Consider the following 16,364-nt stretch of genomic DNA (forward strand, 5'->3'; position numbering starts at 1 on the left):
TAAGTGTGAAATACTAGGAATATTTTAAAATATTTGAAAGACTAAAATTTAGCATACTGTTCAGGTTTTTCCTCCCCTTCAGATGGTATTTCATTATTTTGTCACTATAATATTTGTAGTCTGAAGTTGAAAGTATATAAAGGTGGCAGTAAATTCTTGGGGCAAATTAAATACATGTTAAATCAAATACAAATTTGCATGTTAAATATATAAAATACACATTAAATTAAATACATGTATGTCATATATATGAAGAGGAAACTTATGTATTTAATTTAATATGTATTTTTAAATATTTTACATATATTTAACATGTAATATGTAACACGTACTGTGTGTCTATAAATATATATACATATATATATATATATATATACTTTTGTCTGGCTGAAGTTTCATGGAAAGGTACATATATAATTAAGAGCAAATGAGTTTGCCATCTACTCCCTAATAGAGTGCAACTGTATAGATAGATTTGTGATAAATAAGGTAAAGGTAACAATTTTTTTAAAAATCAGTATCATGTACAAAAGGAAAAAACTGTTTTTTAGCAAAAAGAATTGGAAAACTGGAAGGGTCAATGACAGAGTCATGGTTAAGCCAATCATGGTGGAGCCTAAGATGGTTATGCATACTTACCTTTACCATACAAAAAAGCACATTTTGTTATTTGTAATACACATTTGTTTTCTAATTATCAGTTCAGCCAATAGTAGAAATAACTCTAGAGCCACCCCAGGAGGAGCTGTTGGTTAAGAGAGGTCTGTGAATTGAAAGATGCTTTACATGATTAGAGACCAATGGCCCTTGTCCAAAACTGCCCTGTGTGGCCTGGGGACACATCCCATCATTCATCCTCATTAACAAAGTATGACTCCATATTTGGATAATTCTTTACTTTATGTAATAATTTTTCATACATTTCCCCATAGATTATTTCATCTAATTCTTTTTTAAAAAGATTTATTTAATTATTTGAGAGAGAGCTAGCATGTGTGAGTGGGGGGAAGGACAGAGGAGAGGGAGAGAGAGAATCCTCAAGCAGACTCCCTGCTGAGTGTGGCCCCATGCAGGGCTCCATCTCAGGACCCTGGGATCATGACCTGAGCCAAAATCAAGAGTCAGATGCTCAACCGACTGAGCCACCCAGGCGCCCCAAATGTAACTCATCTAATTCTCATGGCAACTTTAGACAGAAGAAAACAAGACTCAGAGAAGTTGATGAGTTTCCCAAGACAATGGCAATTTTCATATTCAAGGATCTTTTCTTTTACACGACAACTGCCTATAAGATGGACCCAGATCAACTTTTCTTTTCCCTATTCCTCACCAACAAAAAAAAAGGTATGATAATATTGAGGCTTTATGGTTGTATTAAAAGAATCATAAGTGTTATAGGAATAGTAACTATAGTGGATGGGTGTGTTTTAATATTTGTAAAGCATATGCCACTGTGTCTGGCTCATAATAGGTGTTATAAACGTATTTTTTAAACAAAAGTGAATAGAATTTTTTTTCTTGAGTAAAAGAATGAAAGTCTTCATTTCACAACTCAAAAATGGATTGATGTAAAATTTAAGACAGTAATATCCCACAACTTCTTAAAGAAGAACATGGAAAAATGTTTTATATGCCTGACTGCCCATACCCACACTGAATACCAGATGTTCTTTATGGAAAAAAGGTAGCACCGAATTCCAAGTGGGTAATAATTCTAGAAATTGTAATGTATGTATTGACTTAGCTGACATGTTACTAGTAAGCTTTAGTGGCTATTCTAAGATGCCTGACTTGGCTCTAGCCTGCCAATTCCTCCCCAACCCAGCGCCCTCTTCACTGGCCCTGGCCCCCTTTGGAATACACTAGAACCACTGGAAAACTTGTCCAGACCTCCCAGAAAGCAAGGACCAGTAGACTATGTCTTCATTCCACACCTGTCTCAGGTATGGTCACCAAGACAGTACACATAAATATGCTGATACAGCCAATTGATCCTCATGAAAATTATCTGGTGCATTCTTGTGTGTTTTATCACATCACTTTGCAGACAGAGAACATCATTATTCTTTTCTGGCCACTTAAATCTTATTCCAGCTGCCAAATTCTGGGTCAAATCTCACCCCTCCTTAGAACTTTAGCACGGGGTGACAGAAAGAATCCATTTTTAAATCCTTGGTCCTACCATTTACTGTCTGTGTGACCTTGGGCAAATCCCTTCTTACTCTGATTGTGAATTTCTTCATCTGTAAAATGGAAAATACCTACTTAGAATTTGTGTAAGGATTACTAAAAACGGATGCAAAGCATATGCTAGAAGTTCAATAAATGGCATTTAAAAATTATAACTCAAAGAATTGACCTTTCTAGCTCTTCAGAATTTATCTAGAATTTATTTTTAGTATTCCTCATTTCATACTGTAGTGGTTTAAAAAATATGCCCACAAATTCTCTGATGTTCCTTTCTTCAAGACATTGAGCTTAATTCCTTTCCCCTTGAATGTGGGTTGAGTATAAACTGACCTTAGTGACTTGCTTCTAGTGAATAGAATGGAGTTGACATGATACTCTTTGATTAAGCCAAGTCATAAAACACTGTACAGCTTCTTCCCGGCTCTCTCTGTCATGATGCTTGCCCTTGGCAGGCAGCCTCCATGTGGGGAGGAAACCCACACAACATGGAAAGCCTCACATGGAAAGGAACTGAGACTCCCAACCTTCAGCCTCTGCTGCACTTCCAGGTAATAGTTAGTACCAACTGGCCAGCCATGTCAGTAGCCAAGTCAATCCTCCAGCCCACAGTCGAGCTGCTCCACCTGACGCTGAATGAAGCAAAGATCAGCGTTTTCTGCCAAACCCTGCTCAAATTATAAATTCATGGGCAAAATAAATGATGTTTGTTGTTTAAAACCACTGAATTTTGAGGTGGTCTGTAACACCACAATAGATAAGATGAACAATCCTTATATTCAATGACATGTTCCATAAGTTACCATTTTATATGCAGATGTGCAAATCTCCTTGGAGAATCAAACATCTGCATAAAACAACACTCAGAGCTTAATAGATGTTCTCTTCTTATTAATTAATTGATTTGGACATACTCATATACCAAGGGAATTGCTTTGCACTTTGTTTGTTTGAATTGAAAAGGTATTTATGGCTAGGAAAATAGGGGATTACAGCAAAAGTATTATTTTGCAATTTTCTCCTTTGAAATTCTCATTTTGAAGTTGAGGTGATCAAAACAACTTTTAAGAAGCTGTTACTTAAACTGAAAGTTACATTTTACAAGACAGAAATTGCTGTCACCCTGAAATATTTGGAAGAAAAAAATATGTAGTATGGAAGTTTAAAGAGGTAGATGTGACACTATCCCTATGACAAGAACTGTCTCTTTCATATTCCTGCCTTCGTTGTTCACCACTGATTATATGACAGATTGGTATCCAGAGTTTTTAAATGAAGAGCAAAATATAACCCTCTGAATGGATTAGTCCTAAGATCTGGAACATGAGCACAGTCTCTTGAGTTTGGTATTTTAGAGTCTCAGACACCCTACACTCTTCAATAAAGTAGGGGGTGGGAGGAAGAGGGAGCTATTCAACTTTTATAAATTTCTTAGTTATCTCTTTCGTCTTCAGGGAAAAAGGAATATAAAGTAAACATAGAAATGCTATTTCTTGTTTAAAATAATAATGAAAATAATGGAGTAAGATGTGTAAGTAGACTCATGGAACTATATGGTGGCCCAGTGGCTTCCAAAGGGTCGTTGGTAGGAGGAAGGGGCCCAGGATAGAAATGCTGTTTATACCACTGGGAAAAGTTACTATTCAACCGTAACATCCTTATAAACCTGCCGACAGCTGTAGGGAGAGAAAGATGTACTAGTAGTTCTAAGAAGCTTTCACATTTTCCTAAAACCCTGAGCTTCTTGAGTCATATTCTGATAGTACACTTAATTAAGGTGGAGGCAGCAATCTAGAAAGTTCAGGCAAAAGCAGAACTTGGACTTGAATTACCCTGGTGACTACACTCGACTATATATTTCAGCTAGGTAAAACTGATTCTAGATCATAATTTTTGTAGAAAGATAGGGGCAAGTTGGCATTAACTATACCAAGGCCATTTCTTTTTCATTTATTCATTGGTCGTCATCTTTCAAAATCTGCCTATAGGTTTGTACTTTGAGGCCTTGACCCCAGTGTTTGTGAGTAGGTCCTGAAATATCTATGAGTGTGGGGTAGGTGGAGAAGCAAAAGGCAGAAAGTACACAAATGACCATAATTTAACTTACAAAGTAATTGGTGCTACGGAAGAGTTTTAAATGAACATCTGGAAAGGTCACATGTTGCCTAATTTTGGAGATTTATATTATAAATCAGGTGACCCAGGCACTAAGATGGACTTGACCAAAAATGGCCTGGAGAATGCTTACCTGTCCTTTCTTTCCTCAACTGAAAAGTGAAGATATGATTAGACTAAGGAAGAGTTGAGCTTCTTCCAACCACAAATATATTTATTTTTTAACTTCATTGAGGTATGCTTCATACACAAAAAGTTGAATATATTTAATATACATACCTTGATGAGTGTGGACAAGGGCACATACTGTGATACCATCCTCACAAGCAAAGTTATACATACATCCATCACTTCCAAAAGATTTTGTGTGTTTCCTTGCTTTTGTTGTTTGTTTGCTATGCTTTGTTTTATTTCTGGGGTAAGAACACTTAGCATGAGATCTATCTTCTTAACAAGTTTTTAAGTGCACATCATGCTATTAACTACAGGCTCTGTGCTTTATAACAGATCTCTAAAACTTACTTATCTTATATAACTGCAACTTGACACACACTGAACAACTCCCCATGCCCTGGCAACACCATTCTCTTCTCTGCTTCTATGAGTTTGACTATTTTAAATACCTCATATAAGTGGAACCATGCAGTATTTGTTCTTCTGTGACTGACTTATTTCACTTGGCATGAGATCTTCTAGGTCCATCCATGCTGTCACAGATGGTAGGATTTCCTTCTTTTTTAAGGCTGAGTAATATTCCAGTGTATGGCTGTACCGTATTTTCTTATCCATTCATTTGTTGATCAACATTTGGGTTGTTTCCAAATCTTGGCTCTTATGAATAATGCTGCAACCATTTTGAGAGTACACATATCTCTTCAAGATGAATATATTTTTATGTTAAATCCTACTCAAGGAAGTTGAAAGAAGGTATAGATAGGTAGACAGATAGATAAGATAGATTTAGAAAAGATAATAATAAATTAACTTTATATAACAGCAATGAATATCCATCAAAATTGTGATTATTAAATACTCCACAAAAGTTGAAGTTAAAGATGGATACTACCAATCTGGAAATTATCGTGCTTTTTAAAGTTAGACAATCTTGTACTGAAACTAGTTTTTAAAGAGAAAGAAACTAGTTAAACTTTTCAAATCCCAACTGTCATACAATACATTTATACTAAATTCAGAAATGTACTTTGGCAACCATTTACAAAAACAGCTTATTTGAGGGACACTTAACAAGTCAATTGCAGAATAAATCCGGCAGATGAAATATGAGTGCTCTACCTAATTCTGTCTTGTGAAGTTGCCTTGTTACAGAATTTTTTAAAGCGTTCTTGGAATTTTCAGACCTTGAATTGATTTCCATGTTGATACTTAATCTGATTAAGTTTAAACCATCTGTCTATAAACATTTGGTAATTTCTTTCTCTAGCTTTAGAAAAATCAGATCTATGAGAAAAAATGTAATAAACCAACTTGTAGTGATTTCATTATATTGTGGTATTTTAGGATCATGTATTGCTTATGGGAGTTTAACCCATTTTAACAATTTTATATATCTATATCTATATAGAGAGAAATATATGTGATTTAACCCATATATAATATATATCATGACATATATATGATATACACACACACACATGCAAACATACCATATATAGCCATTTCTGACTCAACGTAATAAAATGAACCCAGTTTGCTATTCTATTTTATGGAAACAATATGAACTTTTATTGACGCTTAGCTCATGAATACTTTTAAAAATTTCCATAAAATTTTTTCTTCAGGGACAATGCTTCTATATTAGAATTCTAGAACCAATGAGAAACAAATTCAATTTTAAGTTATATTTATATTTCCTTTTCTCAAGTGCAAATGCAATTTTATTTATTTTGTATAAAATATCATATAGATTGATGAGTATAGATATTAAAAGCTTTTTGATGTACTCCCATTTTTCAAAAGCAGTAACTCTAAGATAGTGCTTTCAAGTTTTTATTTTAAAATGTCTCCATATTAAAATATACCTTTTTAATTTTCTTATAAGCTCATAGTTTTATTCAATGTTGATATGACAGAAAATGATGCTAAAGAGACTAAAAAATAGCCAGAGATATATTTTTGAGTGTGTTTGTGTGTATACATGTGCATGTGTATATGTATATAAATATTTCTGTATCTAATTAGAAATATTACAAGTAAAGGCTGAACGTGGGATGAATTTTTTTTTTTTTTTTTGCCTTTATAATCTGGCTCATGCTGAGGTCAGTTTGGTGGGTTATAAAATGCCTTATGGGTGGAGATTGCTGGCTCCTTATATGCCTAGAAAGTTATAGTTTTAAAATTGTGTTTAAACTGGTAGGAGTCTTTGATAATGGATAGGTTTAGTGTTTCCTAGGAAGAATGGAAGGGAAAAAGAAAAGATTATTCTTAAAGATACTTTGCAAAATAACAACCTGCAGGCTAAGAAAAGTCATAAAATTGAAAACATTGCCACTCAGCTGAGTAAAAATCACTTCACTCTTCTCTAAGAATGTTATTTGTATTTATTCTCATATTAGAAGGAAAAAATGACTACCACCCTCTGCACCAATAATGCATCTTAAGTAATTCCAGTTTTTAAATGGTATTAACACCCACACAGAATTCATACCTCTATTTGTGAACATTTATAAGGATCATTACTCAGAAGCCATTTGAAATATAAAATGATAAGTAAAAATAACACCCTCAATTTGTGTATTCGAGTAATTTTACATGACTTTTTTTTTTGTATTCACTTTCCTGTGTTTCTTTGCCAACCTACAGTACTAAGCACTGAGAAGAGAAATTATGATCTCCAATCTATTCATAGAGTTTACTGGTTTGAACTTAAAAGTCGTGCCTAGCTTAACCGATGCTTAAAATAAATCACTTTCTAAAAAAAAAGAAAAAAGAATGGAAAATTACTTGTAAGAAATGACCAAGAGCTTTTTTTTTTTAAGATTTTATTTATTTATTTATTTATTTGAGAGAGCGAGAATGAGAGTTAAAGAGAGAGAGAGAGCACATGAGAGGGGGGAGGGTCAGAGGGAGAAGCGGATGCGGGACCCGATCCCAGGATCATGACCTGAGCCGAAGGCAGTGGCTTAACCAACTGAGCCACCCAGGCGCCCCTGAAATGACCAAGAGTTTTATTATTTGATTGGGATGTCTCTAACTCTCTAACCCCGACTTTGTGCTCTCCTCTACTTAGCTATTCTTTTATTTATCTCTGACGTTTCTCCCTAGGTTTATATTGGAGATTCCAGAGTTGTTATAGTTCCCTGAAGCCCGACCCTATATCCCTATCCCTCAACCTAAGCCGATGGCCTTTCTTCCTGCTTCTCTGGACTGTGCTCGACAGTGAGCTGTTTTCTCAACTGACGCACCATGTATGTCCCTCCTTGCTTTCAAACTCTAGTCTCTCCGGAAGATTCATCCTCTCCCCGCCTTTTGCTAATCCCTGCACCTTTGTTCTCTTCTTTTGTCTCATTTCCATTTCTTTCTACTTATTAAGTACATACTCAGATCAAACTAATTGTAAAAATAAAACCTTTCTTTCTGTCCTATTACCTTTCAATCTGTTATTTTTTTCTCTTACTGTCCGGGCACTGGCTGGCTATTTGAAAAAGAAATCTATCTCTTCTAGCTGCACCTCTTCAAATATCTATTTTTCTTTTAACTAATGAAAGATGGCTTCAGTCCCTCTCATTCTACCGTCCATCACCAAATGACTTGACATCACCGAATATAGCCACGATGTTCCTCAGGCCTCATTTTCTTAGCCTTGCTCAGACATCAAACCCTGAGGGAGAGAAACCACCTGTCTTCCAGAAGGCATCTACTCCTCCCATAGTACAGATTTATTTCTAGGAAGAGGCCGCCTGACTCTTGCATTTACATTTGGCTCTGTCTAGTTCTTGCCAATGGAATATAAGCAGAAGGACATAAGTCACTTTCAGATCAAGAACTTTTCCAAGTAATCTCTCTCTCCTTCTCTTTCAGCCAATAACAGCAAGGTCCTATGAAGCCTGGTGCTGTGAGATGCAAAGAGCCTTTTAGCCTGAATCACCCAGGAACCAGGGCCATCCATCTTGGACTGTTATGTGAGCAAGAAATAAGCTTCTATTATGTTAAGCCACTAAAAGACTTGAGTTTATTTGTGACCTTGCGCAGCCTATCCAACAGAAGCAGCAGGCTAGTATCTTCTCGGGCAAACACTTTCCTCCTGAGGATTTTATGGCATGTACTTCCGGCTCTTCTCCACTCTCTGATATCCCTTCCCGATCCTCTCTGATTATGCCTCTTCCCATCCCAGCCCCTCAAATAAACTGGTTCTTGCTTCAAGGTTTTTCTTCTTATCACTACACTCTCTTCTTCAGTGTTCTTCTTCATGTCTTCCTGCCACAGCTCCGACGACACCCTCTACAACCATGAGTTTGAAGTCCATACTCCTAGGCTCCAGTATCACATTTTTACAGTCCTACCTTATTAGTTATTTTGGTTGCTTGAGCAAGCAAAAGACATAAATCGATTTTTAGAAAGACAGAAGGTGTTAAAGGATGAACTTGGGAAATTTCACAATCAGTGGAACTCTCAGTTTGAGGAATTTGTGGCCCTCTACATCTGCTGTTGGGGGTGTGGGGGGTTATAAAGGTACAGTTAAGTTAGGCTGACAATCTTCTCATAGCAAAACTTTCTTGATAAAGAAGACGGTGTGTTGATTTACATTCAGGCATGAGCTCCTTATCTCGTTGCAGATGGGCTCTATGATGAGCATGGGTCCAGAGTGTCACCACCAGCAAGAAACCACCAGCCACTCCCCTAGACCAGGAATCTGGTTGGCCTGCTTGAACAAATAGTTTTGAGCTAGAATAGAATCATGTGCTAAATTTGAATAGAATTACAATCCATGAAATAATGCTCCTAATCGTATTTTATCACAGAATATTACCCTGTAACTTGGAATTGATTATCTATCAGTGGCCTGATACTGAGCCAGAATATTATATTATAACTGAACACAAAATAAAATATAGCTAGGTGTATGTTTGACTTAATGATTCGATGATGTTATTAACAGTTAACATAACTAATTACTTCTTTTAGGTACTAGACAACCCATTAAATAGGTCTATTTCCTCCATCCCTTTATTCACTTCTCACCATTAAGGGAGAAAACTACTGTTAATAAACCTACTTTGTAAATGGGGGAAACTCTAAAATAATAATATTAATTCTTCCTTCACTAGATAAATCATCAAACAACATGAAAGCTCAAGAATACTAATTAGAATTGTAGTTATCACAGAAACAAAATTCAACAACTGAAGAAAACTATCAAATCATATTAAAGTAGCTTTTTCTTTCATTCAACAAATATTTGCTGTGCATTTCCTCTAAGCCAGCTACTGTGCTTGGCACTGGTCATATAGGGATGTAAGGTTTAGCAACTTTCTTAAAGAAACTTACAATTGGGAGGAAGTACTCACAAGCAAATTCAGAGAGTGCTGAGGACTGTGTTAGAAACACGAGGGGTAGTAAAAGTTGTCATGAAGATCTCCATGGAAACACAAAAAGATACATCTAGGCCAACCAAATGGGAGTGAGGAAAATCCCAAAAAGGCCATGCTATGTTGAATTTCCCTTTTCTAATTGTTGTGTGATAATAAAGATAATGTATATAGAATATTTGCAAAATTCAGCAAGTCTAAGGGAGAAAACACAAATCAACTGTAATTTCAAGAAGCAGAGACAATCACTACAAACATCTGATATATTTCCATCCAGTTATTGTCTATGGTTATACATATACAGTGTTTAACTAAAATTGAGATCATAGTATAATAACCTTCTTTTTCACTGTGTAGTATATCTTAAATATTTTTCCACTGCCATTAAAATTCTTAGAAAATCTTATTTTAAAGGCTATATAATATTCCACCATGTGAGATGTATCAGTCAGTGTTGTTGGTTTTACATCATAGAAACCAACTCTGTCTGATTTAAGGAGAGAGAAATTTATTGGAAGGACAGTGAGCATCTAATAAAATCACCAAGAAGGCTGAAGATGCAGGCTCATAAGACAGCATGAACAATGGAAGAGACAGGACAAGTCTGGTGAAGACATTACTGCTTCTGCTTCTTTAATCCAGATGCTGCAGCTTCCAACCCAGCACTATAGCCACCACTGGGACCTATAAACTGGGTGTTGCTTGCAGCACTATCTTTTACCTCTGCCAAAAAGAATTTTCTACTGACCAAGTTTCTTTGCGTAAGTATTCCCTAATTCAAATTCCAGAAGCAATGAATCTGATTGGCTGAACCCAAGTCAAATTGCTGACATCTTATCAGAAAGAGAAGCTGGGTAAATGAGTGTTATGGGCTCAGAAATGTGTCTCCCAAGTTCATATGTTGAAGTCCTAACTCCCAGTTACACCATAATGTGACGGTATTTGGACAGAGGGTCTTTAAGGAAGCAAACAAATTAAAATGAGATTGTTAGAGTGAGCCCTAATCCATATGACTGGTATCCTTATAAAGAAAGGAAATTTGGACACAAACAGGCACAAATGAAAGGCAATGTGAAGACACAGGGAAAAGACCATCTCCAAGCCAAGGAAAGATACCTTAGAAGAAACCAACCCAATTTGTAGATTGATGTCAGACTTCTAGCTTCCAGAATGGTGAAAATTAAATTTCTGTTGTTTAAACCACCCGGGGAGATTTTCCAAACATAAGATGGCAATTCAGATGCTGGAAAACTGAAAAGGAAAAGAACAACACTGCATGGATATGCCATAATATATTTAACTAATGTCCTGTTAGCATATGTTTAGACTTTTTCCATTTTTAAGAAATTCCAAGAAGGAGAAGATGTTTATGCACAAATTGTTTGAAGAAAGTTATCAACTTATATTCACATGATTTGTGTTCAAAAGTTGTCTGTCACATACACCCTTATTAGCGCAGAATAGTATCACAGATGAAACATACCTTATATGCATTTCTTTGATATGATGATATTGACTAATCTGGATATTCACATCATTGGTTTGTCTACTCAGATACTTTGCCCATTTTGGATTGTTAATCAGCTTTTTACTGATATGAAAGAGACATTTGTATATTAAACTGTTATTTTGTTTTCATTTTTGTTTTTCATATCAGTTAAAATAAAGTGTCTTTTCATGTAAAAAAAAGTTTGCTCTTAGTTTTAATTGTAGCCAAATGTATCAGTAGTTTCCTTTATGATTAGTTCCTTGCTTTTATATTTGATGAAGACTATAATAAAAAAATGCACACTTTCCTTTACCTTTGAAATGCCACCAACAGGGGTGCCTGGGTGGCTCAGTCGTTAAGCGTCTGCCTTTGGCTCAGGTCATGATCCCAGGGTCCTGGGATCGAGTTCCACATCGGGCTCCCTGCTCAGCGGGAAGCCTGCTTCTCCCTCTCCCACTCCCCCTGCTTCTCTTCCCTATCTCGCTGTGTCTCTCTCTGTCAAATAAATAAATAAAATCTTCAAAAAAAAAAAAGAAAAGAAAAAAGAAAGAAATACCACCAACAGTATATTCCTCCACAACTTTGGAAAGTAATGGAGGAATTAACTCACTTTTCCTGGAGTCACCGGCATGAAGAGAATGGATTTAGGCTTGAAAAGAGAGAAGCTACTTGTCTCAACCACCTTAACCAGTGGCAGCTTCTGTCCCTGTAAGAGTTTATCTTTCAGCTGTTCCACATAAGAATTAATTAAAATCACACAAAACATCTGGTGTTAGTGAATACAAACAGATAATTTGCTAACTAGAATTACTTTTTTAAAAGTAGTTTTCTTTCCAGACTGCAAAAGAGAATCACCATGGGCAGCTTTAAAATATACCAATGTCAGGGCCCTACCTCCAAAGATAGGAATGTAATTGTTGTGGGGCAGGGCTCAGGCATCATTATTTTTTTGAACTTCTCAGGTAATTTTTATATATGGTTAACATTGAGAACCAATGTTTTAAAGCAATTTAAGAGAAAAATAATTAACTTTAGACACTAGGAAAAGATGTAATCATATCTCTTCTAAATAAGTGGAGAAATAGACCATGTTCATGGATAAAAATATCATTCTCTAGATGATATTAATTCTCCCCAAACTTATAAATAGATTCAATGTAATCTTAGTCAAGAGCTTAGCAGAATTAGTAATAAAACTTGACAAGCACATTCTGAGAGTTTTATGGGAGAGAAAAGGACTCAAAATAACCACAGTGCTCATTAACCTGGGACATTCCTCTCCTCCTTCAGATACCCAGCCCAATGATCAACTGTAATAATGAATATGATATAGCAAATCATCACATTGCATATCTTAAACTTACAAATGTTATATGTCAATAATATCTCAATAAAGCTGGAGAAAATAAAATGGTATAGTGTTGGATGACAATTGGCAAGGAGAAGACAATTGGCAGATAAAACAATGCATAACTAAAACACTGATATATAAATAGAAATCTCATGGCAGATTGCTAGGGTTAAAATCCAGAAATGTTACTATCTGTATGAAAAAAAAATTGAAAAAAGATAAAAAAAAACCCTTTCATACAATAAACAGAAATTGCCCCCAGATTATAAAGGATATAAATCAAATGAATTTTAACAACGTAGAAGAAAATACAGGTGAATATCTTATGATCATACATTAAGAAAATATTTCTTAAATAAGACCTTAAAAACTGCTAATCATAATAAGATGATATTTTCTAAAGTAAACAACATACTTAAAAAAAATGACAGAAAACATGACCAAGTATTTCCAGAAGGGAGAATTCATATGGCAGGTACTATGAAAAGATGTTTAATTTTATTAGTAACCTGGAAATTGTATACCAAGATTAAAACTGGAAATCATGTTTGATTAACAAATATCAAGAAATCTAAAGATTTCAAGTTTTGAGTGTCTTATACCTGCTGATGGAAATGTACATTTGTTAACCCCCTGGGTGGTAGCATAGCATTATGTTTTTTCTCTTACCTTATGACTGCAATTTTATTCCTTGATACAGACCAAAGAGAAGTGTTTCTATCTGTGCTTCAGGATACATACACAATATTATTTAGAGAAAGGGGTTTATAGTATCAGTATCCTGGAAACACTTCAAAATTGCCTATTACTAGTAAAATATACAAAGAAACTGTGTATTAACACAAAAGAATATTATGCACCAGTGTACATTAAAAAGTAGTTACTTGCCACAACATGCATGAATTGGAGTAATTACGTTGACTGAAAAACACAAGTCCCAGGAGACTACATAAAGCATGATCCTCTTAATTAAGCTTGAAAATAAACAAAGGTAAACAATATGCTGTTAGGCACACAAATCTCAGTAATTGAACTAAATATTAAAAAAAGGGGAATGACCAACATAACTGTGAGGATAGTAGTTACTTCATGAGGAGGTAGAGAGATGACACTTGGGTTGATGTAAGGATATTGGTTATGTTTTAGTTTGGGGGTGGGTTAGGGTGTCCATATAGAAATGAATTACATAAACCAACAAGAAAGCTATGCCATGATGATTGATTATGAACCAGGGACCATGATTAACACAATTCCGTGGGCCTACCTAAATTAAGACAAAATATATAAATTCAGTACATTTTCCAGTGCTGCTTTTAAGATCTTAATGACAACTGAGAGGATATTAAAACCGTTGGCAGTTTTATTTGTATACTCAGCTGGGATTGAGAATGGCAGTCAGTTTAGATGCATCTGTATTTGTTGAAAGGAGAATGTATTTACATTTTGCTAGACGCATCATTTAAGATGGTTTTGGTTGAAAGTAACAGAATATCCACGTACAAGTTCTTGAAAACCAATGTGGAACTTTTATAACTTGAAAATTCCAGTGATAATTAAGGCTCAGGCTCTGTATATTGGATTTCTCCTCCAAGTCTCTGCAATTCTTTCAGCAATATCTTTCTCTTTTTGTTTAGCTAGTGGAATTTAAGGATAAAATGTCTGTTGCCTCAATGTCCCTTCCCTGCCCACTTCTCTTTGACCCTTTACTCAGGTTTCCTGAATCTGTCCCACACCCACCTGCATCAACATTCACAACCAAGCAATAAGCCTCATGATGGCATCCTCATTCCCCCTCCATGATCACTCACCCCTTCTTATGGACCTTCTATTTGAGCTATACTCAAATTAACCAGCAAGTGTGCTTCCTGCATGCCCAAAGCCATACCACCCTTAACTCCCCGTAAATGCTGCTCCCACAGCTGTTCTGGCTCTCTCTCTCCACATTCAGCTGGAGAAACCCCACTTCAAGGTTTTAGGTACCTTCTGTTTGGCCCCCTGAGTGTGCTTGACTCCTTCTTCTAGGACCTGTGAATATAAATCAGTCTCTTTCACTTCCATAGACCTCCCCACACTAATATTCTGTGTCTGCACCAGACCAGTCATAATTACTTAATTAATCAAGTGACCTAATTACTCCTTACAAAACAGCTAGTTTTATGCTCAGATATTCTTTTTTTTAGTTTCAAGACTGGCATCCACACCCAATGCCATCCAAAAGAAAGAGTCCCCAAGCCATAAACTAAAGTCCCTGGCAGAAAATACCATACACAAACTCTGCAGTATATATAGCCATGCTTATGCCAATTCCTGTGGTCAAAGGAAGGGAATCATGCTAGATTTGCTTAAATCAATCCTTTGAGTCAAGGGTTGGATGAAAGGTAGTATGCCCGTGCAACATGAACAGCTTGTGATATATTAGGAAAGAGGGAAGGGGATATATATGCCAGGAAAGAAACCAAAGTATCCATTGCACTTGGTGAGAAATCAATGGGAAATTAACTATTTTTAAAATACCAAATAAAGGGATGCCTGGCTGGCTCAGTTGGTAGAGTATGAGACTCTTGATCTCGAGATTGTAAGTTTGAGCCCCAGACTGGGTGTAGAGATTATTTAAAAATAAAGATTAAAAAAAATCTTTAAAAAATACCAAATAAAAACATTTAATAAATTTTTCATACATGGGTATCGTAGTCTTCATTCTTTAGGAATCCCTTCTTTAGCAATATCATGTAATCCTGATTATTGGCTCTCTCTCTTTTATTTAATATTCTGAGGCAATGAACTTGAGTATCAGAACAAGCATTTCAAGCCACCAAAGTAATAATTATGCAATTTACTTTCACTAGCCAAATGCAATGGAATTCAAAAAGCCTCTCTTACTTAAGATTTTTTGATAATACTAATTTTTTAAATCATAAAACTAAGTACACAGTGTTTAAGGAGACAATTCATTAGACTTACAGATGACTTCGTAATAAAAAGCCACTCTGCAAATGGGAAAGGAAGTGAATCTTATATACTTACATTCCAGATTTCAGTGGAATTTTTCCCATTACTTGATGATTTCTCGTTACTTGATCCTCCCAAATTAATGTTTTCTAACTGCTTTAAATCTTGGATGAATTATTGCTTTATACTTAAATAACCACATTTACGAATGCTATCTGCATGAAGCACGATAGTCCGTGATATGACTGTGGGTACCATTATATCATAAGTGGTTGCTGTTCAAGGTTAACTCTTGCTGCTTTGACATCATAAAATGATAGTGTACCACTTTTCAAAGGTCCTATTTGTAGGATACACAGGCAATGGTAATAGAAATGAAATGTCAGCATACTCAAAAATGTCTGTGCAAACATTTAGTGTTATTATTCTGTTCTATCACACCACACCCTTCATAGTGTGTGTGGTGGACAGAATAATAGCCCCCCAAAAAGATACCTATGACCTAATATCTGGAGCCTGTGTACATATAACCTTACCTGGCAAAAGGGATTTCAGCTATAAATTAAGGACCTTGAAATGAGAAGATGATCTGGATTATCTGGATGGGCCCAGTGTAATCACAGGGGTCCTTAAAAACGGAGAATCTTGCCTGGTTGTGATCGGAGGGTGGTCTCTACAGAAGAGGGATTAAAGAGATAAGATCTTGCTGACTTTGAAAATAGAGGAA

This window comes from Zalophus californianus, chromosome 3, assembly GCF_009762305.2.
Source record: "Zalophus californianus isolate mZalCal1 chromosome 3, mZalCal1.pri.v2, whole genome shotgun sequence".
Classification (NCBI taxonomy): Eukaryota; Metazoa; Chordata; class Mammalia; order Carnivora; family Otariidae; genus Zalophus; species Zalophus californianus.